General features: G+C 32.9%; 1 pseudogene; it reads left to right on the forward strand.

Moving 5' to 3' along the window:
- Positions 1-19262, forward strand: LOC149529618 (spermidine copper dependent amine oxidase 2-like; annotated as a pseudogene).
- Positions 19263-26359: the final 7097 nt, after the last annotated feature.

Here is a 26359-nt window from a genome sequence, read left to right on the forward strand (position 1 = left end):
ATGGCATCAGCGAGCCCTTACACGTCTTCTATGGGAGGCTATTTGAAGGCGAGCTCCCTAATTGTAGACCTAACATGCCCTAGCCATTCTACAATGCTATTGAGCACAAGCAGGATGGATTTGGCAGTCACCTATTCAGGTTAGGGAAACTTTTTAGAAGGCCACAATACATTGCAATTAAACAAACAGACGAGGGGATTCTTCAGATTAATTATTATTTTTTGGTAAAAATTAGTTGTCAATTATGAAATTGACAAAGGAATCTACAAATCCTGAAACTAAATTCACACTATGTTGCATATAATGTCATGGATTCCATGCTCCTGACTATTTACAATGACTCCATAAAATTCTTTATCTGCCATGTGAAATCTTCTAATATGAAGTTTTTTAGTCAAACTCATTAATCCATGTTTCATGAGTAGTGATTTATACATAGATCCATCTCTCACAAGAATAAATGGAACACTTAGGACTCATTGGATCTAGGTGATGCTCAAGCGCGCTTAACTACGAAATTTCCTCCATGGTTAAATCACTCTACTTGCAACCTCATCTGCAAAACCTTCACCAAGTGTTGTGCCTTATGAACAATTCATTAGAAAGACCTTGAAGCTCATCAAGTGATAAGTATGAAATATTTCCACAACAGGTCATTGAGTCAATCTCATTGACCCATGTTTCATGAGTAGTGATTTATACATGAATCCATCTCTTATGAGAATAAATAGAAGACTTAGCACTCATTAGATCTAGGTGATGCTTATATAGGTGAAGCACTGAGACTTCTTGGGAGATCACCCAGCCCAGTACTACTTCAGCTCAAGCATGCTTAACAACGAAGTTTCCTCAATGCTTAAACCCACTCTTCTTGAAAACGATTTGTAAAACCTTCACCAAGTGTTGTGCCTTATGAACCATTCATTAGAAATCTCCTTAAGTTTATCAAGTGATAAGTAGGAGATATTTCCACATCAAGTCAAATGATATTGCTATTAGGATTTAACTGTGTAGTATTTGACTCAAACTCATTGACCCATGTTTCATTAGTAGTGATTCATACATGAATTCATCTCTCATGAGAATAAATGGAATACTTAGCACTCACTAGATCTAGGTGATGCTTACAAAGGTGAAGCACCGAGACTTCCCGAGAGGTTACCCATCCCATTTCTACCGAGGACATCTTGAGCATGCTTAACTACAGAGTTTCCTCCATGGTTAAACCAACTCTGCTTGCAATTCATTTGTAAAACCTTCACCAAGTGTTGTGTCTTATGAACCATTCATTAGAAATTCCCTCAAGCTCATATGACTTAGTTCATATGAATACTCCCCCTAAGCCTATGACTTAGTTCATATAGAACTACAAAAGTTTGACTTATGCCGAATAAATAAATAATGAATAATATAAACACATGACTCTAAGTAGTCTAACTATTACAGTGTCATATCTTGTTTTCCTTTTGCATTCTAATTTCCTTTTGAACTCTAATTCCCTTTTGACTCTAAACTCTTCTGATCATCATTACATTCCCCTTGTTCTTTTCTTCTTTTCTCCATTCAAAATATGTAATCATCATTACAATTATATTCCCCCTTGTTTAAATTGTCACTTATGTCTACTCCTAGGGTTGAATGGTGGAATCAAACCATACTTTTCAAGAAAAGGTTTGTGTACTTGGTTGATCATAGCAAGTACATGATCCCAAGTGGTTCTTTCTAATTCCAAAATGTGATTTTGCAATTGTAACCTCGCTGCCAAATCAATCAAACTATCATCAATTGAATAATTATGATTTTCATTGATAAGATCTTGCGCTGATTTTATTTCTCTCGGCATAACCTCCAAATGAGGTATCAACTTTGATTGAATCGAGATCAACTATGATTTCATGCTACTATCAGCTACCTAAAACTCAACCAAGTTGCCTTGATGATCCAATAAATAATTATAGTGTTGGGAGATAGATTCAAATGACTATTGAAAAATAGTTTTTCTTGCTATCTTCATATCAGCCTAAATCTATTGGATGTTTGCCTAAAGATCACTAGTAAATTTTGGCACATCGCATAAAATATTGTACAAATGTTTTACTTTCTAAATTAGTCCTATTGTGTTTTGTACACATTCCTACAATTGAACTTTCTACTTGTTGCCCCACTTTTTGTTCTCAAACCAGTTAAAAAAGGTGAGTACTTGTGTTTAAGTGAAAAGAGAGAAGTCCTAGTTTTTGTTTAAGTTGAAGTCTATGTCTAAGTCCTTTTAGGTTAGGTGAATCTCTATCGAACTTTCCCTTTTTTCCTTCCCCTCATTCCTAGTGGGGTGGGTTTTTCATTTTGTCAAGTGATCTCATAGGTAGGTTAGTGCCTAGTCTAATGGAGATTCATTTTACTCATTCAAAGATCAACTACATGCTATATTTGTTTACGGCTTATCACTGTTTGAAAAATTGATGCTAGCAAAAATTTGGAAAATGTCTTCTCCTCTACGGGTTTCTTACCCATGAGGATAATTTTTTGTGAAGGGCATTAAATGATGTACCAGCATCAAAAATATGCAAACAACAAGGGTTAATTTAGACAATCTATGTTTCATCTATGATTATGACTTTGGAAAATGGTTTAGATTCATTGTCACCCACATAATCATTCTCAATGGAAAACTGAAGACTAACTTCTCCTCGGCAGGTTTTCAACCCATGAAGTTAGTTTTCCCAACAAGGTAGTTTGGACCAAAAAGAGATGTCAATTGGTCCTCAAAAAGGTCTTCACACCTCATTTAAACATTTTTGACTTCAAGAAGAGGGATTGTCCAAAATTTGACTGAAAATGGAAACATTAGCAGAGACACAAAAACTGTCTTCTCCTCAGCAGGTTTTCAACCCATGAGGACAGTTTCTTGAATTTCAAAGAAAAATCAAGTTAATGGTCAAGTTTGATTCACAATTTGTATCTAGAACATGTCAGAATGATACTAAAGTGAATCAAACCATTATGAAAAAGAAATGATAGTCAAGATCTCAATTGGTGAACAATCTCCTAGGGAGTACCCTTATGATAACTTTCTAAAACTTAAAGGAAAATGGGAAAGTAAGTAATGAAGATATAGAAAGTTACCATTGAGTTCAATGGAATAGTGAAAAGACCTCTAGTTGTCCATTGAACTCTTGCATTTACTATCAAATGAGTATCTCCTTAAATTCGTTCATGTGGCACGAATTTTGAAGATCAATGGATGAACCAAGGCTCCCATATATAGAAACATAAATAGTTAAATGAGCTACCACTTTTTCTTTGAACTGTTATTCTATTGAGGTGCATAGATTTTTGAAAATCCAATCATCATTGCATTAGTCATTCCTTTTATCAGTCTAATTCAAATCTTTTTCTTGAAATCATGGCAACTAGGTTTGCAAGTTTTGATGGATTGACTAGAATCAAATCCCAATTGCAGAATTTCATAGAGACTTCTCTTCACTTCTATGGAATGGAGGATTTTCAAAAGAGGGTAAAGTCTAAACGAATTCATCCCATCACTGAGAAACTTTGAGAATGCATGTTAGTAGAAGTAGCCGGTTTTCTAGTTATAGTTCAAGCCCTGGAGTTGATCTATGAGTGTATACAACACTACAACCTAGAGACAAGGCAGATTGTGTTGCCTAATGACACAGTGTTAATTTCAATTGATAGGAAAACTATCATAAATTACCTATGTGTGCTAGAATAGGAGGAATTCTCAAACTTGACCTTTGAGGGAGTCATCTCAGAGTTCTCCACAAAGAAGATGATCTACAGGAAAGAAATCATGCAAACATGGTTCCAAAAACCACGAAGTGCTAAAAGTAAAGTTCCTAAAACCTTGTTCAAGACCAACCTCAAATTGGAGATTATTGATATTTTGGTTCTCCTATTGAAATCTGATTGAAAAGATCGTTGTTAAGAGAGATTGTTGAAAGGAGGAGATTATTGAAGAAGATTATCTATTTCAATCATTGTTTTGTCACTTATGTCAAACCTGCAATTTGCTAGTAAGACAACTACTTATAAGATTCAAGTACTATCACTTAGTTGATTGATGAAGAGAATTTGATCAATAAGAGGTAACAATAGCACCTAGAGGAAAGGTTGAGTTATGATTATGCATTAGTACATTTGACCCCATTTTCAGACCAAATTTTTGACCATCTAATAAAATGGGGTCAAATTGGTTGGAATATGCAAGGAAACATCTTGTTTTTTAAATATATGCCCATATTGGTCAAAATTTCAACCAACGCGGGTTTCATTATGTCAAAATGTAAAAAGATCTTTTTCTTGCCCTAATTTCATTGTTACATTGGGACCAGAAGACTTGTGCACTTATTTCCTACACTGCGAGCGACATTTTCCCAACTAAGTCTTGAATCTGGCCTGCTTGGATTTTTTGTCTTACACAGTAAGGTCGGCTTTTTTATTTTTTATTTTTATTTTATCTCTTCCTGTAAATTCACTTTGGACATGCACTTTGTTTTGCTTTATTATTTTTGGCACACTCTACATATTGGATTGGGGTTAACACTCGAATTTTGCATCTGTTCACTTCTTCTGAGATTTGAAAAGCCCTCATATGTTAACCACTTGAGCTCATCCAATGAGTCTCCATGCCATTTGTTATAGGTTAAGCTAGTTTTTTTCATATATATCTTAAGACAAGGGTTCATGTACAATACCACGTAATTACTAATGATAGAGCATTTGCAATGTAAAGAGGGTTTCCTTCGGTTTAGTAGGAATTCATGAAGTCTTGAAATTTTTTTGAGAACCTATAGATGGAGATTTTGTTAGATAAAATTGATACAAATGTGTCATTTTCTAAGAGATACTTGAATCTTAGGAGACTTTGTAGTGTTTTAGAGTGCCAAAGGGTGATACACTGTCATTGTTGAATCTTCTACATTAATTTTGTTTGTAGGCCCTAAGATGAAAAGAAAAGTTGAGTTTTTAGTGTTTAGTTGAAAGAAAAATGAAGTCTTAGAGTTGATTTGAAAATAAAATTAGCTTATAGCACATAGGGATTAAAGTATAGTTATGGAAAAGAATAAATAGTGACTGCAATGAGCTCATCTAATGTGGCATTTGAAACCATGTATCTAAGATTCATAGTGTCTAAATATTAGTAGATAATAGAATACACATCAAATAATGAAAATGTAAAATTTGAAAATTGGGAGATGCATAGTGTCTAAACATATCTTCTTCTTTTTTAATTTCGAAATTGGAAATTGGGAAATAATAGAATACACATCAAATAATGAAAATGTAAAATTTTACACTACTTCACTTACCTTCAATAGTTTGAAGTTTGAAAATTTGCTTGAAACTTGGTTTTAAGCCTGGGGTCTCTTGGAGGTCCAAGCTATAAGGGTTGGTGTTGGGGGGATTTGGGTTGGATGGAATTACTATTAGGGAATTATTGACGACAGATCCAACATCAAAATGACTTTTTTAGTTGGGGTAATTTGTTTCCACAATTTTGCTATTCCTAAGAGGATCATGTATGAGAGAGATTTTTTTCCAATTAATGCTAGTAGAGATCTCAATAAATGTTTGGAGAAGCTTAGTTGATGTGTGTTGTAAAATCACAGTGTGTTACTCAGTGGTATTTCCCAGTCTTGCTAGGTTTGGTTGTCCCTACAAGTTGTTGGTAAAGAGTTGCAGTCTTATTCAGTTTGGAATTGTGAAATGTACTTCTTCAGTTGGGCTATGAAGAGTTCAATGGCCTATTAATAGAGTTGATTTATTCATAAAGCATGGTCATTTTTGAAATATTATGAAAATTGACAAATACAGAAAACAAGATATTCATTGATAAAATAAGTTGTGAAAGCATTTATATTTAGTATTATAATATAGGATAACAAGCCACCTTTTGAATATGGTATATATAAAAATAACATACAAAAAGGAAATAGAATATTAAAGTATGTACTACAACTAATATCTAATTGACCATATGTAAATACTAATTACTCTAAAGATGGAACCATTTTCTATTGTCAAGGAGAAGATTGCCATGAAATATCCTTGAAACCTCAATGGTATTGATAGTTTATGTGTATTTCTAGTTGTTTTAGATTTTTTCCTAAAGTGTCTTCTGATATAAATAGGATCCCATGAGCTTATGGCTCAGATAGTTCCATTTTAGAAGACCATAATATATGGTCCACCTTTTCCTGATGACAATGTATGTTTGTAGAGACTCTTTCTTTTGGCAGAAACCTTTTGTGTTTTGTTTGCTAACTTAGGCTAGATTATTATCTTTGATGTTGCTTGTATAATCTTGGCAAATAGTCTCTGGAGGCCTGCAAGTTGTAAAGATTGAGAATTTAGAAGATTGGGAAGGCAATGCCTCTTTTTAGGTTATAGGATCTTGTGGCTAATGATCTTGGCTAGTTTTGTTAACTTTGAGAAATTTGATGAATGTGCAAAGAGAGGGATAGTAAATTTGGAGAAGAATTTCGTAGGAGTTTGACAAACAATGCTCTGATCAATCAAATTGTAGCTAATAATGCTGATGAAAATAAAACCTACTATTTCAATACAAATAAATGACCACTAGTAATTGCATGTCAGATAGTTTCATCTTTTTATAAGCGCAAGAATAAGAAAGTCGGATATAGACCAAAGCAACCTATTGCCAAAGATTCTACTTAATGAGTAGCTATTATCAAATAAAGAAGCTCAATTTATGTAATGTAATTATATCAAACCAAAATAAAACAAGATGGCAAAATGTAGATTTTGTTACAAAAATGAAGACATCCATAAAAGATACTGTGTGCAAAGAGCAATAGGAAGATATACAAGTTTTTTTTCAAGATCTTAGATTTTGTTACAAAAATGAAGACATCCATAAAAGATATTGTGTGCAAAGAGCAATAGAGAGATATACAAGTTTGTTTTCAAGATTTTAGAAAAAATGCATTGAAATGCCTTATTTGTTGTTTTATTTTGTCTGCATAGCATTTCTTTTTGCTTTTTGGGATGGTGCCTGGTGAGAAGTAAATCTGTATAGTCTATATGCCCATCATGAATATCAATTTCATGTTTTATTTTTCAACAATTCATTTTTTTGTATTTCTCTTTTATTCTTGATGTTCTTTCATACTTTGACCATGTTATTTTTCACCTATTTAATTTGATTTGACTTTAATGGAAATTTGTAAGGATTTGGCATTGTACTAATGTGTTCATCCTTGTACATTTTTTTGATAGGGATCTTCATGGTAATAAGCTCACCAGCTCAATACCTCCTCAAATTGGACAACTCCAACACCTCATGACATTGTTAGTTTCTTTGATCTGGATCTATGGGAAACTACGAATAAAATTTTCAATTGTTTTGGTCTTTTGTCCTTTTTTTTTTTGAGATAACAATTTCTGCTTACATCTAATCAGTAGATCATTTTGTTTCTTATTCGAGATAAGCTAGAATCCTACATTACCTCCAAAATTCTCTTCTTATGTCTTTGATTTAAGGTGATGAATTTACAATATTTTCTCATTGGTCTACTCTATGTTCCATTAATTTTGAGATCAAAATATTATGATAGAGCATCGTACTAAGAGATTAGAATTATTAGAAGTATTCCACAATAGTTGCATATAATCCATGTGTAATAGTGAATGATAAATTATATTTTAGCCTCCAAGGGTTCAAGTAGAGGGTGAAATTCCTATATGAGAGAAAAAAATTATTAACCTAAAGGAAACCATCATCAAATAAGTGTTTAGATATCAGATCAACTGTAGGAGAGCACAAATCTTGAACATGTTTTCAGACATTGTGAGAATTTGTTCACAACATGAAATGTATTATACATGATTGGCAATAAATAAGCAGGGGGCATTGCATTATTTATGTCATAACTACATTTTAATGAAAATGTCAAAAAAATCTGTCAAATAAAGAATCCAGTCACTGCTCATGACAATGAAGCTGCCATGTATGAATTTCCTCATGTTGTCATGAATTCATTCATGAGGTTAAGGTGGTTAATTGTCCTTAACTACTGCTACTCCACATTTAATCTTAAGGAATCCAAATTTAGTAGACTAAATATAAATTTGGTAATAGGTATTTGGTATTGATTTCTGAAGATTACAGTTATATTTCATATGTATAAATGAATTCCATATGATTATTTAGCAATTGCAAATATTCTATTGACTTATCATTTATTTGAGGAGAGAAATACGTTATCAGTTATTGATTTTGATTTGATCAAGATTTGATTTTTTATTGTAGAAATTTCTGGATTAGATTGTGAAGTTTGCATTGAAAGCACATTTATTGTCTTTCAAATAAGTCTTTTTATGCTTTTTCTACTTATCACTTCCAATCTTCCTTGGGGAATTTATGCTTCTTATGTTTGCAATTTCCAATCTTCTATTCCCCGGCCATATCTATGCTACCCTCAAAATGACAATTCAAAATTGATTCTTAATTTAGTTATTAAAAATAGGATATTGTCATTTTGTTGCGAACATAGACATTCACACATTCCCTTCTCCTAATCAAAAGTTACAACTCTCTCTCTCAATCTTTTTTGTGTGCCTTTCCATATAAATTTATGGAAAAAAATTTAGCATAAAATCATCAACTTCTCTTTCAATCTTTTTGTGGCCTTGGGACGCATTTTCTGCCTTAATGTGTATCCCAATCTAATTGGCCAAAATGTATGGCACTTCATGAATTCTATACTATTTTTATTTTATTTTGATGGAGGGTTCAAACAAGTTTCAACGTGTTGGTGGAACAAGCCTTGGTGGAAGGTGGTTTTCTCTTTATAATTGAATTATAAATGAACAACATCTAAATTTATCTTGACTACCAATACATTTAGCATTTCTATGTGTGGACATGGTGTCATGTTAGGTGTTTATTTGTTAAAAATGCTAGTTACTATGGAAATAAACCTTTGTTGAGTTTAATGTGATTTCAATAAAAAAGACATATAAAAAGCTTGAGGGACTTCAAGAATAGTGATTTTACATTATTAGTTTTCATAATTGGAGCACAATTATTCTTCGCATATGCACAACTTTAATCAACATCTTGTACTCCAAATCTACATGGAGCTATAATCAAACATTTATAATTCTATCAAAGTGATTCCAAATAATGCCATTCAATTGATTCTAGAAGTCTAACACCTAGGATTCAACCTGACACTAGCATTGGGAAAGTCTCTAAGTTTGAGAAATGTTTCTAAATCCCTTAGTCATATTTAGTCTTGGAAATAGCCATTTCTTATAGAGGTACATTGTCGAGACTGGGTTCCTTGGGAGAAATGTAGCTCCACAAAACCATGACATTTTCCACTTACACTAGGGATGTCGCTAGTTTTCTTTCTATATGGCACATTACATTACATGCTAATTGCAACATTTAACTTCAGAAAGCTCGTTTGGGGCACTCACAAAGATGTTATATTACAAATTTTTCCTTGCAAATTTTGATTCACCTCAATTTGTACATCAACACCACCACCCCCTTGTGCTCCATAGCATCCCACCACAGCCCCCAAATTTAGGCCCCAAGCCCCTTGGTTCCCACATCCCCCCATTAAGAAACTCCATGAAACTATGTTTGTTTTTTAATGAAATCATTGTTTTTTATACAAATGATTCAATTTTCTGGTTTTTTTTTTTTTTGGGAGGGATTAAAATCATTGTATTATACTAAATATCTAAACAGTGTCATTTATATAAAAGTTGGACCATTAGATAATGTTATGTGATCCTGGCATAGGCTATATGCTTATAGCAATGTGGAAGAGAATTAGGAGCCAGTAAAAGGAGAAAGGGGTTGTTGGAAAGAGAGTGAAACCAAAAACTGAAGTGTAGAATAAATGGTCAGTCCTTTTCAAATAGTCAAAAACATCATGAGGTTGGAATAATTTCCAAGTGCTTGCTCTGAACTTTCTTGTTCTAACATGAATGTGCACCTCTGGGGTTGATAGTTTTAATTTTTTGAGTTTTTGCAATGATAAGTTTCTTGGGTTGAGTGCCTCTAATGAATTATGGTGTCAATGCTTGGATGATACATAAAGTTTCTTTTAGCTTTCATTGTTTCCATAATATATTAAGGAGATGCTATTGTGTTTGGAGGCTGTAGGATTGGTTTCCCTTCATCGGGTACCCAATCCTCATTTGCGCCAACATGTGTCCCTCCTATCTGAAGTTAAGCAAGATTATTGTTATGTTTCCTTCACTTGGTACAAATTATCTATTGGATGAATAACATAGTGTTTTTTAAAATAAGTCAATTAAGGATGAAAATATACCTAAGGTCACTTTTCATGCATATGAAGGCTACAATAAATTTTTATTTATGTATTTTGTTTTCTATGCAGCACATTTATATATCTTATATTTATTACATTGGTGAGGTTTTACTCAATATCTGTTATCTCAATTATTTTTTATTATTTTTCCTTTTGTTGTTGTCAAAATCTCAGTAAATTCTTGAATAGTTTTGTAATTCAAAGTTGTGTGGTTTTGTAGTTGACCAAGCTTTTTATGTTGTTCAACAAAGCTGGGTTTCAAAAAAGTTCATCAGCAGATGGTAAGAAGGCATTTTTTCCATTTATTGCATTGCACTTTGAAACCTATTGATCTATAGACCATTTCACTTGTTTCAAACTTCAGTTCTAATAAGGATTGGGGCTTTGTTAATCTATGTTGAAATGTGTAATAGATGATTATGTGGGATTGAAATGTTGAACACAATTTTGCAATGTGGTTCTATTTCCAGTTGCAATAACTTTCTATATCACCTGTTGGTTTATTCAGTTTTTCGATGGTTTATTTAAACTAGTATATGTGAGATTGGGACTAAACATATTTGGTATGCTTCTCAAATTCCTCTTCCCTAATTTCAATTTTCAAGCCTAGACTTAATGAACAAATTTGTTGCAAGTAATGTTATATTGATTTTTATATGTTATGTGCTTTGTGCTTGCAATATAAATGTGTGTGGGTAGATACAGTTTCATCAATATACATATATGTTAACATCTATTTATAAGCTTTGTTTAGCTAGTGAGCTATTGCTTGTAGTGAAATCCTTGATGCACTTCTCATCTACACACTATAGGAGCTAAAGATTAGCCCAACACTTCATGATCACTTGCAAGAACACAAGAAACCCTCCACGAGAGTATGCAAGAAATGATCTTGCTTGGTATCATGATCTATTTTAATATAGTGTTCAAGGGAATGTGTCTATTTTGTCTATTTTGATTTCTATTTATTTGATCTTTATTATTTGTGATATGGGTTTCATCATGACAAAAATGATGAGTGTATCATGATTAGTCTTTAGGTTTGTGGTAAACATGTGTGAAAACCATGAGAGGTGTCTTTCATTAGCTACGTGAGTTGGGCTTATTGTAGTTGAAAGTGTGAAAGTTTTTACATGTTCGCACTAAAGAAGAATGTTGGGAATTAGTCCTCACATTTATATTAGGTTTTTAAGTATAGTTTAAATTATAAATGTCACGCGTACAATTTAGGATAATATAAAATTATTTTGTTTTACAATTGTGTTTTTTAATTTTGCAATCTGATTATCATCCATAAAAACTTAGATTATTCACCGACTTCTCCACTCACACTAAGTTTCTTATTTGTTTTAGGCCCAACTCCATCTTCTAACACCTTGGCATGCCTCCAAACTAGGGTGGGAATTGGTGACTATTTGGAAATTGAATTTCAACTCATGGTCAGATACCAACCTAGAGCTAGAATTCAATTTCCAGCTCATGGTAGGATCTCAACTGAGTTGGAAATTTTCCAAGTTATTAAGAGAACTGAATTGTTGGTCTCATATCTTTGAAAAATCCAACTTTTCTGTGTGGTTGTTTCATAAAACAAGACTATCTCCTTGTGGTTATTCAATAGTTATCTCCTGAACAAGACTATTACAATCTTGATTGGGCCTATACCTTATTGATTGTGTCTTAATATGCATTTTTTAGGACCTCATTAAGGGAAAATTATAAAGAATGAAAGTATGCTTTATATTTTATTGTTATAGCTTGCCATATGTTCTATATCTTATCATTACAGCCTGCCAAATTTCCTGACCTATTGATACTAGTCATCTATATAGGTATGTTGTCAGATAGCACAGCAACAGAAACATATAAATGCAAGTCTCTAAAATTCATCCCATGCAATGCATTTGAAAGCGGGAAGAATCAAACTCGAGGAATATTGTAACTGCCTCTTGAACTGTGCCTAACTTCAGTGAGCTAGTTAAACATAATCCATTTCTAGTACACCTCTCTAGGGATCATTAAATGTGCTCCTGTCTTTTTTTTAAACAAAAGCTATATTGTGTAAATTAGCTTTTACCTTCCCAAGAGTTAATACTTATAGCTAATTTACCATCCCAAGAGTTAATACTTATTACCGATAATGTTTATTGAATGTGACTTTGTATTGATTTATGCTTGTATAGTGGCTTAGTATGGTTTAAATAGTATAACTCACTATTAGACTTTAATGGTTTCAATGGTTCTTGCAGAGTACGAGAGTGAAAGGAATCAATGACTATTTTACTTTGTGGTTCATGGTTTCAATGGTTCTTATGGTTTCAATGGTTCCATAGCCGTGTAGGCATAAGGTTCATTTAAAGTGATCCAGTGTTTCACTCTATCTCCAAACTCTTGAAAGTAGACTTCAGTGTAAGCTACAAAGTCCTTCCTGCATTGCTAGGAACATAGTCTATTTTATGCAAGTACGATGACCAAGAAAATAAATTAAAGCTTAATGATTTACAAGTGTTGCTTACACAATGATTTGAAGCATCTTTTTTTAGGAGAGCTATAGATATTGTGTTTTGAAGAGACCTCGATCTTGTAGCTGTGATAAGAACATATGTTACCACTTACATATGAATGATAGTTAAAATTATTTCTCCTCAAAAGGCCTCTAAAAGGACGGCTACACAAAAGTTCTCAAGGTTTTGTCACATTGACACAAGGGCTAGGTAGATTTCTCAACCCAAATTTAGTTTTCTTCAAACTAAAGCAATGCAATTGGGATTATTTCAAAAAAAAATTGCATACTTACATCTTGGGTCCTCTATTCTTGTGGGATGATCAAAACCACCAGCTATCTTTGCAAAGGGCATCTAGGTTCCCAAATAGAAGAGCATAATACTCACTTCAAGAGCCTCATTTGAAGGTACAGATTTAACATCTCTAAACAATTTATTGCACTTAACCATTTAAAAGATGTATTCCCACATTAGCCATCTCCAATACTGAATCACTACACACAAGCTAGCAAGATGTTTTGTGCTTTGATACCACTGTAGGACGCTACAATTTTTCATAAGGAAATTTTGGTACCTTGAATTCTGAGAAATTTTGTCAAACAGTTTGCTTTATTTTACTGCCATGAAAACCCAACTAATTTTTCCTTCAAATAAAATCTGAGTATTAGCTTCTATAGTTTGCACAAGCTCTATCCTTTGCTACATAAGAGTTAGGAGTCATACTAGGCTAGTTACTTGCACAGGTTCTTTATGAAAAGCATTTGATTATTTTTAAAATAAAGCATGAAGTAATTCTAAAACTAAATAACAAACAATTTTTGTATTGTAGCTTTGAATTTCTAATATTTGCAAAAAGTATTCCACCAATATGACCACCATGCAATGCTGACTACTACTATGCAATATACCAGCCCTTGTAAATTTGATGTATTGCTTGAGAAAATAAGTATATTATTTATAATCAGAGAGTAGAGCCATATAAAGAATAAATATACATATTAAGAATATGCTTACCCTTGTTGAACGATTTTCAAAAGGTAATGTCCATTTTCCTAGAGCACACATAGATCACATCTAATTCATATTTCCTTTTATATCTTACTGAAGAGCATATATTTCCTCAAGAAAAACATTGCTATACATTAATATGTTTCAATTTTTTAGTCATCTTCATTAGTTGATGCATTAATCACATTAGTCATTGCTATCAAGATTAGTCAAGTCATGCTATTGATAGCACCTAAGTAACTTTCACCTTGTGACATCTCTTTGAGGCATTTTACAAATAATTAAGATACATTGTCTATAACTCCACATTTTGCAAACATCTAGGCCTTCTAAAAAATTGTACGATCATTTTAGTTACATTTGAAAACATTACTCAAAAATTTCCATATGTGCAGATATAACCATTAACTACAACATGTTCAATTTATTTGTAGATATATTTTCCTATGAAGAAAGACCACACCTGACAATATGAAACTAAAACAAAATAATGAGACAACGGTTGCATTGTGGGCTTAGTTTCGAAGAAAACTTGATAAATGTTATTGTCCTTGCAAAAAGTGTAAGGGCTTAAAGAATCGAAGAATTCTAATCACAACAGCCCATAGTCATTGTAGGCAACATGGTCACGCTGAAGGGGGCCATGATTTTCGTCCATTGTTGAATGTGGATTTTCTACTGGAGCAACATGGAGGTGTGAATATCCAAGCTAAGGATAACACTCCCATGGAAGAAGATGATAATGTGCCAAAGGACATGATTGAAGAAGATGGTATTGGGGCAGGTGATGAAGAGGCTCACAATGATGGTACTAGTGAATCTAATAATGATGATGAAGATGGTCTTGATATAACTTTACTTGAGAAGGCACACGATATAAAAAGGCTCTCAAACAACCATGTATTCTCTTTTAAGTGCAATGTAAGAACCAAGTGATATTCCACCTATCTCATATAATCATGTTACTAGATTTATCATAGTTAACATGCTTTTTTTAGATGCATCTTTAGTTCTTCATGGCTGGGGTTTTAGTGATAGAATTTTTAATAGGCACATGCCACCATATCAACTAATGTTTATGGAACTTAAGTTCTAGTGTTGTGCTGGTGTTATGTGATGTTCCAAAAATTATTTCTTATGCTTAAGTAGCACAAGTAGTTTGTTTGCTTCACATTCTTTTTTCCTTTGTTTTTTTTTACTTCTTCATAGTTTTTGTAATATAGGCTAGATTATAAAAATGGCTACAAGTAATAGGTTTTCATGTTGTGGATTGACCTTAAGACTTTTTATAGTAAAGTGTATAGTAGGTGGCATCCTTGAATTATCATATTGTTAAGTACCTTTGTTTAAGTTTTGACATTTTTTATTTTAAGGTCAATACATCTTCATTGATCTTCTCAGGAATTGCTAACATGCTAAGCAAAGCATACATCATTTCCAATTGAAAAGAGGTTGTGAAGCTGAACTCCCTTTAGGATAGTGATGATTTGGTCAAGAATTAGTTGCATAGGATATCTTTGACTGCCTCTGAATTTGTATGCAAAAAGTTTCAAATGAAATTTCACACTAATTTGTTAAGTGTGAATAATAACCATTAGCCACATTTCCACTTTGTATATACTTTACAATTCTAAATGCTTCTGCCAGTGCAACTGTGCAACTTGTACATATGATGGTTGAATGATCTGAGAAGGTATAACTTTCAATTTTTATTCACCTCATGTATATTGCAAGTGCAGAATCTAAATAAATTTTCTTGCATTTTTAGTCACTTTATGTCGAAGGTCATTACATATAATGACTTCTTGTAATATTTAGGTAATTGGTCACTGGTGGCCAAAGTAATATAGCACAAATGAGACAAAGACAAATCTTTTGGAATTTATTGATCTCATTTTATATTTGAATAATACAGCTAAGTACTTTTTTTTTCCCTTGTTCTTATGAAATTGAGCTAAATTATGCTCCCTTAGACTCTTATTCTTTTCAATTGGTATTCATAATTTGCCTCCTATACTAGAAAACACTTTTGGCTTGTAGATCACTGAATAATCAGTTGATTGGGTATGTTTTCTATCTGAATATTAGTAGGAATTCAAATCACCTCTGAAGTGAGCTTCTGCACACCACAGAGAATGAGTGTAAGCTCTCCTATGATTTGTATCTTCTTGTTTTTATTCTATTGTATTGTCGCTTCCATAATTTGAGGATTAACGGGACTTGGGAGCAACTCCGAAGTAGACTTCTTTGTGTCAATTTTCCTGTCATCACATTTACTTTTTTGACCCCTTACTTTTTTCTTAATGAAAATCTTAGGTGATTTTGTGTTCTACCTTAATCAACGTCGACTATGAGAAGATTTCTTAAGATTCTGTACTTGGATCACATGTGCTTATACCCAATGTTACTTATGTCACAATCTTCCACAGACAATCTTGCAAAAATAATTCTTAGTTGATATGCAACTGTATTGCGATGAGGGAGATTGGAAGTCAAGACCACTTCTATGATACTTTCCCATTACAATTACATTGCAACCCTATTGGCATTTCAATCTCTTTTATGTTCTATTTTGGTTCTCCTTTTTACTCAAATTGAAAACCAAGTTTCTGCACCATTTCAATTTTTTTTCTTGTTCGAATAACATAAATGAAATGTGAGAAATCCTATTTCTTGATCTGATATTATAGTACTTTTAAGTTTTGAGGATGTACTAGTGATGAAAATCTTCTTTTCTTCATTGTATTTTCTTATTGGGTTATGATTTCATGTTTGGCCTACTAGTTCTAATGTTCTAAGCTTTTGAAAAGATGGAACTTATGTCATACCTCTCAACTTTTGTTCATCATTATTAATCTATTATTAGAGCCAATAAGTGGAGTGTCTCTTACATTGTATTGCTTCTTTTTCAATTTTGATATTACCTTTTTTTACTGTTTTTTTTTTATTCTTTCTATTAGAAATATGTTTCCACTATGTTTAGCACAGAAGGATTTATTAATTTTTGTTAGAATGAGAACTTCATGGACAAAGCCTGTTGCATTACATCTTTGATGGATAATAAGTGTTTTTTAAAAATCTCTTAGATTTGGTTCAAGATGCAATGGAGTATGCTGACTATGAGTTTGTTGTCAAAGCTTATGCCCCTTTCAAGGAAGCAATGAAGAAGTGGAGTATTGAAGATATGGATCTGGTAATGGTGGATCCATGGTAAGTTGTCTATTATTTTTCTATATTATTTGCAATTTCATGTTCACAATAAATGTTTTCCTTATATGTTAACTGCAATGCACGTTTTTAGCATCTTCCATTGAATAAAAATCACTTGTTTAAATCACCATGACACCATCTTTTTAGGTGTGTTGGATATCATAGTGAAGATGATGGCCCAAGCCAAAGCTAGCTAGACCACTTATATTATGTAGAATTGAAAGTGATTTCCCAATGGTGAGTGGATATGCTCGACCAGTCGAGGGCATACATGTTTTGGTTGATATGAAAAAAATGATGGTTATAGAGTTTGAAGATTGAAAATTAATTCCTTTGCCACCTCTAGATTCCCTCAAAAACTATACTACAAGAGAAACTCACAGAGGAGTGGATCAAAGTGATCTCAAGCCTATACAGATTGTGCAATCAGAAGGACCAAGTTTCCGTGTCAATGGCTTCCATGTAGAGTGGTAGAAGATTGCATTTTTTTCTTCTTTCATTTTGACTAAGTGTTAAGATACATGATATTTATTATGTCATAATTATTAAAAATTTCAATGCTGACATTGTGTACCTCCTATCACATTCAGTGGAATTTTTGGCTAGGTTTACCCCCAAGGGAGGGGCTGGCAATTCACTCTATTGCATATGATGATGGTAGTAGAGGTCAAAGATCTATTGCCCAAAGGCTAAGTTTTGTGGAGATGGTTTTTCCTTATGGGGATCCAAATGAGTCACATTATAGGAAAAATGTGTTTGATGCCAGAGAGGATGGTCTAGGTAAAAATGTTCATTCTTTAAAGGTGGTAGTATTTCAAAAAAGTATATGACTAATGTATCAAATAGTTTTAATCTGCTCTAAAAGGTAGCATGAGTTATAAATTTTGTATAAATGCATTTTTTTAATAACAGGTGTGAGAAATTATATGTTTTCTCAAATAAGCACAAAAAACTCTTAATGATAAACAATATTGTTTGTGTTAGGGGTGTGATTGTTTGGGTTATATCAAATATTTTGATGCACACTTCACAAATTTCACTAGAGGAGTTGAAACTATTGAGAATTGTCCCTGCTTGCATGAGGAAGATCATGGGATTCTTTGGAAACATCAAGATTGGAGAACAGGCTTAGCAGAAGTTCATAGATCTAGGCATCTAATAGTGTCCTTTTTCTATACAGTTGCAAACTATGAATATGGCTTCATTTGGCACTTTTATCAGATACAAATGTTGTTTATTCTAGAACTTTTATCAGGTTTTTATTTCACACTCATATTGCTACTATTTTGATATTCAGACATAAGAATCAAGCATTCTCAATAAGAATTTAATTCAGTTTGTTTTGGCTCATGCTTTGTAATGATATAATCTAATTGCAAAAGGTAAAATGGTATTTTATACATGTAATTAATAGAAACACTTATGAATTAAGAAAAAAATGCCAATCAAGTTTCGACCTTGAAGTCTGCAAGAAAATTAATCAAACACTACAAAAAGTAGAGTTTTTGTTCTTTCGATTGAACATAGAATCTTTATGTTGATTATTGTATGTACATGAGTAATTTATTATTTATTATTTTTGGAGCTGATTTCTCTTGATTATTATAAATGCAGGATGGTAAAATAGAAGTAGATGTTAAACTTACGAGGATTCTCAGTTTAGGGACACTACAGCAAGGTGAAACAAGGAAGTATGGAACAATGATTGCTCCTCGTTTATATGCACCTGTGCACCAACAATTTTTTGTTGCTTGTATGGACATGGCTTTAGATTGCAAACCTAGTGAAATAGTGAATCAGGTTGAGTGTTTTGTTTGTTGAATATAGTTTTTTGGTATATGAAGGATTGGGGGCCCTTCTTATGGTATTGTGTCATTCACTATACTAAGAGGTTTTCTGGGGTCAATATTTTAGTGGTAGACCTCCACAATCGGAACATTTTGGAAAAATAAAATAATTTGTTCATTATATATTGTACAGTGATGCTTTTTGGTGGTTATATTAATAATTGAAAATTTGTATGTAGGTTGTAGAGGTCAATGTTGAAGTTGAAGAACCTGGTGCCAATAACATTCATAGCAATGCATTATATGCCAAAGAGGACTTATTATGAATAGAACTGCAAGCCTTGCGAGACTGTAATCCATTGATTGCATGCAGTTGGATTGTGAGAGCTTTGCACCCTTGGAAATACTTGGTGCAAGTTGTTTAAAAGAAAAGTTTGTTTTATTTCTCTTGGTTCAACATACTTTATGGATTCATTGCTTTAGCTATGACTTTACGGATTCATTGCTTTAGCTATGACTATCTTATGCCTTTTCTCTCATGGTCAAGTACCACTTTGCATGTAGATACTATTACAATAAAAGGACAAGGTAGTGTAGTTGGGAGAAGCCTTTAGAATTGATGACACCAATTGAGGTGAGACATCCAAGATTTCTTACCTTTTGCTTATATCAAATGCATATGTATTTTGTTACCATATAATGGTTTATTAACTTATGTATTGTTGAATTTCCTTGGAATGTATAAAATCTTAATCATCCTTCACATGGTAGATAAAATGTGGACTAGTTGATTGAACTTGTTTCATGTAGATTACATTTTTCTTTACATGGCCTACCACTCTTTTGTTGATGTCTTATGGAAAGATCGGAGATCAATAAATAGGTTTGTATGCCTACTTCTAAGGTGGGATATTTTCTTTTTTGTCTTATGAAGTTGGGTGATCCTTGACATCCAAATTGTACCATTAGTTTTATGAGGGAATTATCCTTTTGCACCAAATCAAAAATGTTAAATGTTGTCATTTTCATGATTTCTAATCCCTCTTAATGCAAAAATAGTGTAGTGTATATAATTTTAAATTGTCTGTGAAGGAGGAATTGCAACTTAGGCTATGAAATTTTGTATAAGATTTCTTATTACAACATTAATTGGATGTTCTAAATGTTGGTTAATGTTGTGATATTTGATAAAATATGTTGGTTAATGTTGTGATATTTGAGAAAATATTTCATGTGGATGAGGAAGTCTGAACCTTGCATGGACTTTGTCAGCATTTGATAAATGACATTTCATCATAATATTGCAAGTGTGTAGTGTAGAATTAAACATTAAGTACTTTGAAAGTCATGGATGGGCATTTTGAATTGATAACTACCAGATTACTTTATCTTATGAAGAAAAGATCAATATATAATAACTAATAGCCTATTTGAGAACATCAATTCAAATACATAATATCTTATAGATGATGTCACTAACATATCTTGAGATGTTTCAACTACCTAATTTTTCAACAAACTTACCTTTATGTATGTTGGCAGGTTAAGCTATGGGGTCAATTCTTGTTACAGTTTGGTTTAGCATCTTGATGTTGTAGGATTAAAGTTTTCTTTCCTGGAGATTTAGGTTTATAGAATATTAATGTATTCTCTTTCGCAATAGCCATGAAATGGACCTTTGATTATTTTGGAAACTGATAAATTTGAAATTAGACTGCAGGGTAGTGCCGATCTTTTCTATAATAATGAAACTAGTACAACTCTATTATGATAATTTGATATAATTATTTGCACATCTAAAGAGATGGAATTGGAAAATTGGTCTTTACTATAGTACACAACACACGGTGACACCAAAATACTATCATGAATCTTGTGTCTCATTTTTATTGCTTCAGGGTATAGTTATGGACTTGAACCATAATGTGCATTGAAGGTTTTTAATTTTGTTATTTCTGGAGTATCTTGATTTCTAGTTAAACATGCTAACCAGTACTATCTTTGACATTTATCATGTTTTCAAAAATTGAGAACATATTCTGAATGTGAAATAATATACCTCTCTAGGTCATTAGTTGCACTGATGAACAGATGATGTAATCAAGGATATTGTACCAAATTAATGGTAGCTTCAACTAGTGTTACCCCTAGATGCTCGTTCATTTAATGTAGCATAAGCCTTTTTCCAAATGTCATCAATCATGATAATTGGTGTGGACATTACCAACAAGAAGTAAAGGATATATAGCAAAGGTTTTTTGGAAAATTCTTTTGCTTCCTTTAAGAACTATTCTAACCTATAACCTAGGTTTTAACTCACCTACCTGGGTTGTGTATGATCAATTTTCTAACATCATAGTTTTAGGTGGGGCTTTGATGGAAGATGAAAATTAGATTGTTTTATATCCTTGCCTTAGGTTATACAATATGCCAAATTTTCAATGCTTCAATAGAGTATATAATCATATCTAAAATAATTTTCCTTTTATATAAGGATTTTCAGTTTTGTACACCTAAAAGTAAAATAGAACTAGTATGCATTATGGGTTTTCTTGGATTTTTGAATGTGATATTACTGTTGGTTCTTACTTAGACAATATGCATATCCTAAAATATTGGCTTGCCATTAGATGATGTTTCATGGAGGTAGTCAATAAAACAGTTCAAATGCCTTACCTATGATTCCACATTTTGCATCCATGTCTACCAAGGTAGTTGCAACTTAAACAAATATATTCTCTCAATATATCTATTTTGTGCATATCCAACAACCATGGCTTTTGATGACCACATTATGTTCAGGCATCTTGTCAAAAAATTCACATGACTTATCTATGCTTCCATTTTGCAACCATGTCTCCCAAGGCAAATGCAACTACTTCATCTACACCGTCTGACAAAATCCTTTATGCTTTGATGGATGCCTATAACTTATCCCAAAGCTCTCATTCAGCATTTATGAGATGATCAATCAAGAGGAAACAATTGAGAGCTTAGAGTGACACAATTTTTAGATGATCATATGAAATGAAATGGGCATGCGAGTAGAAAGAAACTAGAAAGACATTGTGTATAGATGAAGGAATGAAATGGATGGTTTTGGAGCTCTCAACATAGACACTCTGCATTCAGTACATATCATCATTTGAGATCAAATGGGTGTGTGGGACTATATGCATAGTGAATGATAAAGGAGGGAATTGAACCCTCCCTGAGGCTCACACTTGTTGAGGTCCACTTCAACAATGGCCCTTCCTATGAAATTGTTGTCTAAAACCTTTCTAATGAGATAATGTGTTATGAGCTCTTCATCAATGAGATGGGAGATGAACCCAGGAGGTAGTTGTGCATCACCCATATCATGATTGTAACTAAAGTTAAGAGCCTCTATCATTGAATTCTCTTCCTTGTCAACCATATTCATTTCCTTTGAAATGAATATGGGTGATAGGGAAAAGAATTCAATGATTAGAAATGAATATGGGTGATAGGGAAGATAATTCAATGATAGAGGCTCTTAACTTTAGTTACAGTCATGATGTGGGTGATGCACAACTACCTCCTAGGTTCACGTCCCATCCCACTGATGAAGAGCTCATAACACATTATCTCATTACAAAGGTTTTAGACAGCAATTTCATAGGAAGGGCCATTGCTGAAGTGGACCTCAACAAGTGTGAGCCTCAAAAAAAATTTGACCAATGCTTGGTAGTTTTCTACCAAGAATCGGTCAAAATTTTGACCAATGTTGTGTAGTTTTCCACCAAGCATTGTTCAAAATTTCAACCAATGCTTGGCAATTTTCTACCAAGCACTAGTCAAAAATTTGACCAATTTTGTGTAGTTTTCCACCAATCATTGGTCAAACTTTCGACCAATGTTGTGTAGTTTTCTACTCGCATTAGTCAAAATTGTGCCAACAATTTTGAAAGTTTTTGACCAACGTATTGGTCAAAATTTTGACCAACCTAGGTTAAATTTTTGACCAGTAAAGGTCAAAAAATGAGCCCAAATGTACTACTGATGTAATAAAGTACAAGGATCAACTAAGACAATGATGATATGGTGTATTGATAATCTACTCAAGGTTACAAAATGTTGGCTACACTTAGAAAGTTTAGAAGAACAAGTTACACAAAGTTTGTCTACCAAACTTGACCGAGTGGATAGTAGGTGTCAAGCAGAAAGTCAATTGGAGCTAAGCAAAACAAAATTCTAGTGGATGTTGAGCAAGATAGTTGATGTTGAGTAAAGTTTAGTTGATGCTGAGCATCAGTAAACTTTAGATAATGCCGAGTGATTTTACAGTTGATGTCAAGCAACATAGTATGTGCTAAGCATCAGAAGGTTGATAATGTCAAGCTACTACATTATGTTAAAGATCAAAGATTCATCGAATCTAAGCCAACAAATTTGTTTTCTTCAAACCTGTGAACTAGGAGGAAGATAAGGTTGATGAGCTGGTGGCATAGAATTTGATGTAAACCATTTTTAGGAAAATTCTAATGGATTCTAGGATATGTTTCTAGAAAATACAAGATATGAGGTAGATACATTGTATCCTACCTAATCCATCCAAAACCCTAAATTGGATGATGGAAAATGAGTGGGAAAATATCCTAATTTCCTATTTATAGGAATGTTTGGTCATGAAGCAAGAGAGTCATGTGCGAGAACCTAAAGAGGAGAAGGAGTTAAGGGTTTTCCTTCATCAATTGACCCAAGATGAGAATCCGCAATGGCATGTTAAGCAAGAAGGCTTAAGGAGATACATGTTTGAAGGGTGAACAAGCTATCAAAGCTACAAAGTATGAAAGCCAAGAAGAATTGAGGACTGAATAGAGATCTAAAATTTGCAAGAGAAGTTGTAAGTTGTATCAAAGCAAAGCTCTATTGTTACTCTCTAACAATTTTATCTATCTAGGGTAAATCCTTTGGATTAAGGTTGACCTAACGATCATTTCTAAATATGTTAACTAGGTGGCATTCCAAGTGAATGACCTAAGTCCTCTAATAAGGCTCGCTTTTAATGGGGTGATTGAAATCCCTTAACCGGGTCACATTTAACAATGTGTATTGTAACCTTTATCAGGGTTGGACTTTCACAGGGCATCACTTCAAAAGAGTAAAAAGGAGTAGCATGTTACTAGTGGTTTTTCCCAAATTGAATTTCCACATAAATCATTGTGTCAAGTGTGTTGATGAATCTGTTGTGGTTCATGCTTTACATTTTTGCAAGTTGATTTGACAGTAACATACAAGTTTTAGTGATTGCATAATCCAGTAAGTTGCATGCATGGATAATGTTTTATGGGTTCACTACATTGTGAAAAGATTTATTTATACATCTAGACCTTGGATAACTAATTCACCCCCATATCAGTTATTCTAAAGTATTCCAACAATTGTTATTAGAGTCATCTACTTAACTGGACTAGTTTCAAGGTACTAGAAGCATAAAGAACAATATGTCTAAAAGAGAAATACCCAAGCTCAATAGAGATAACTTTTGTGCATGGAAAATTTTTATGAAGCTACACCTTGGAGAACTTGGAGATCATGCACAATCTACCATTACAATGGAACATATTGATCATGTTGGAGCCTAACTGCTAAAGATATGAAGAAGAAGAAAGAATACAATTAGATGATGTTGGATATTGTCTTTTCCCTAAGATATGCTGAATTTAATGATATCAAAGGCTATGGCACTGCAAAGAAAATGTGAGATAACCTATACACCATCTATGGTGGAGACAAAAAAATTCAAAGATCCAAATCTGAAAGCCTCAAAGGTAAGTAAGGTGAGAATATTGCTCAATATGTTGCTAGAATAAAAGAAGTTATTAGTGCAATAAGAGGAGCTACTAGTTGTATAGATGATGATACTATATTAAGCAAAGTGTTGAGAACATTACTACCTATTTATGCTATCAGAGTTTTTATAATTCAAGAACTAAGATGTATTTCAGGAAATGATCTAACCCTTGAAGGTATGGTAGGTAGACTCATTGCTTTTGAGCTATCTAATTTTGATAATTACAAACCTAAGAGTCTTGAATTTTCTTTCAAAGCTAAGCTATTATTGAAGGACTCTGATGAGGTGAAGCAAAAGAAGAAGAGAAAGATAAAATATGTATCTAGTGACAGTGATACATATGAGGAAGATGTTGAACAATTGGAAGCATTACTGGCAAGAAGATTTCATAGAGGAAAAGGTAAGTTACCCATCATTTATTTCAATTGCAATGAGGTTGATCATATTGCTACAAGATGTACACAAAAAAAGAACTACAGAGATGGCAACAAGCATAAAAATAGAAGAGAAGATGATAGCAAAGATTACATAGACAAAGGTAAGAAGTCATGCTACATTGTTGAAGAAGAAACTAGGGAGGATTCTAATGAACATGATGATGAAGTGGTGCATGTTGCAATGAAGGATCAATCTAATGAAGATGAGACAACTACAATTGTGACTTTTGTGAAAAAAAATGATAGATGGATCATTGATAATGGATGCTCACATCATATGATTGGAGACAAAAATAATTTTATTACCTTGCATTGTTATGATAGAAATAGTGTAAGATTTGGTAATGATGCACCATGTTTGATAAAAGGAAAAGGCTCTATCAAACTCATAGACAATATTTCATGTGACAATGCTTACTATGTTGAAGGACTAAACTATAACTTGTTGAGTGTGTCACAATTGAATAACTTGGGATACAGGGTTGAATTTGGAGACAAGACTTCTAAGATATATGACACAAATGGGAAACTGATTGGAAAAGGTGATCAAACTACAAGTAATCTATTCTATCTTGATATAGAGGATGCCACTTGTCTTGTTACAAAATTTGATAATGTATGGCTTTGGTACAAGAGAATATGTCATGTTAATTTTGATAACTTGGTTAGTATTAGTAACATGAAGAAAGTTAGAGGTTTTCCTAAGTTGAAGAGACATGATAATATAGTGTGCAAACAATGTTAGCTATGCAAAATGACAAAGTGAAGCTTTAAGAGTAAAGTTTATACCTCTAAAGAAATACTAGAGATTGTTCATACCGACTTGTGTGGACCAATTAAAGTACAAAGTTATAGAGGAGACAAGTAAATAATGGTATTTGTTGATGATTACTCTAGGTTGATGATAGTCATGTTTTTTAAACAAAAATCTGATGTTTTTCAAATGTTTAAGTTGTACTTGGCAAGAGTTGAGAAAGAAATAGGTAAAAGTACAAAATGCTTGAGATCAAATAGAGGAGAATTCATATCAAATGAGTTTGAGATGTTCTATAATGACAGAAGAATCAAAAGATAGACATATGCCCCTAGGACCCCTCCACAAAATGGGATTTCTGAAAGGAGAAATAGATCTATAACGGACTATGCTAGAACACTTATGATGGAGAAGAATGTTGCTCTGAAATACTAGAGAAGCTATGAGTATTGATGTATATACCATAAATCATGTGCAAATCAAGAAAGGTACCCATTCAACACCTTTTGAACC

Source organism: Cupressus sempervirens, chromosome 11 (genome assembly GCF_028749045.1).
Source record: "Cupressus sempervirens isolate cs-2001-9-10 chromosome 11, ASM2874904v1, whole genome shotgun sequence".
NCBI lineage: Eukaryota > Viridiplantae > Streptophyta > Pinopsida > Cupressales > Cupressaceae > Cupressus > Cupressus sempervirens.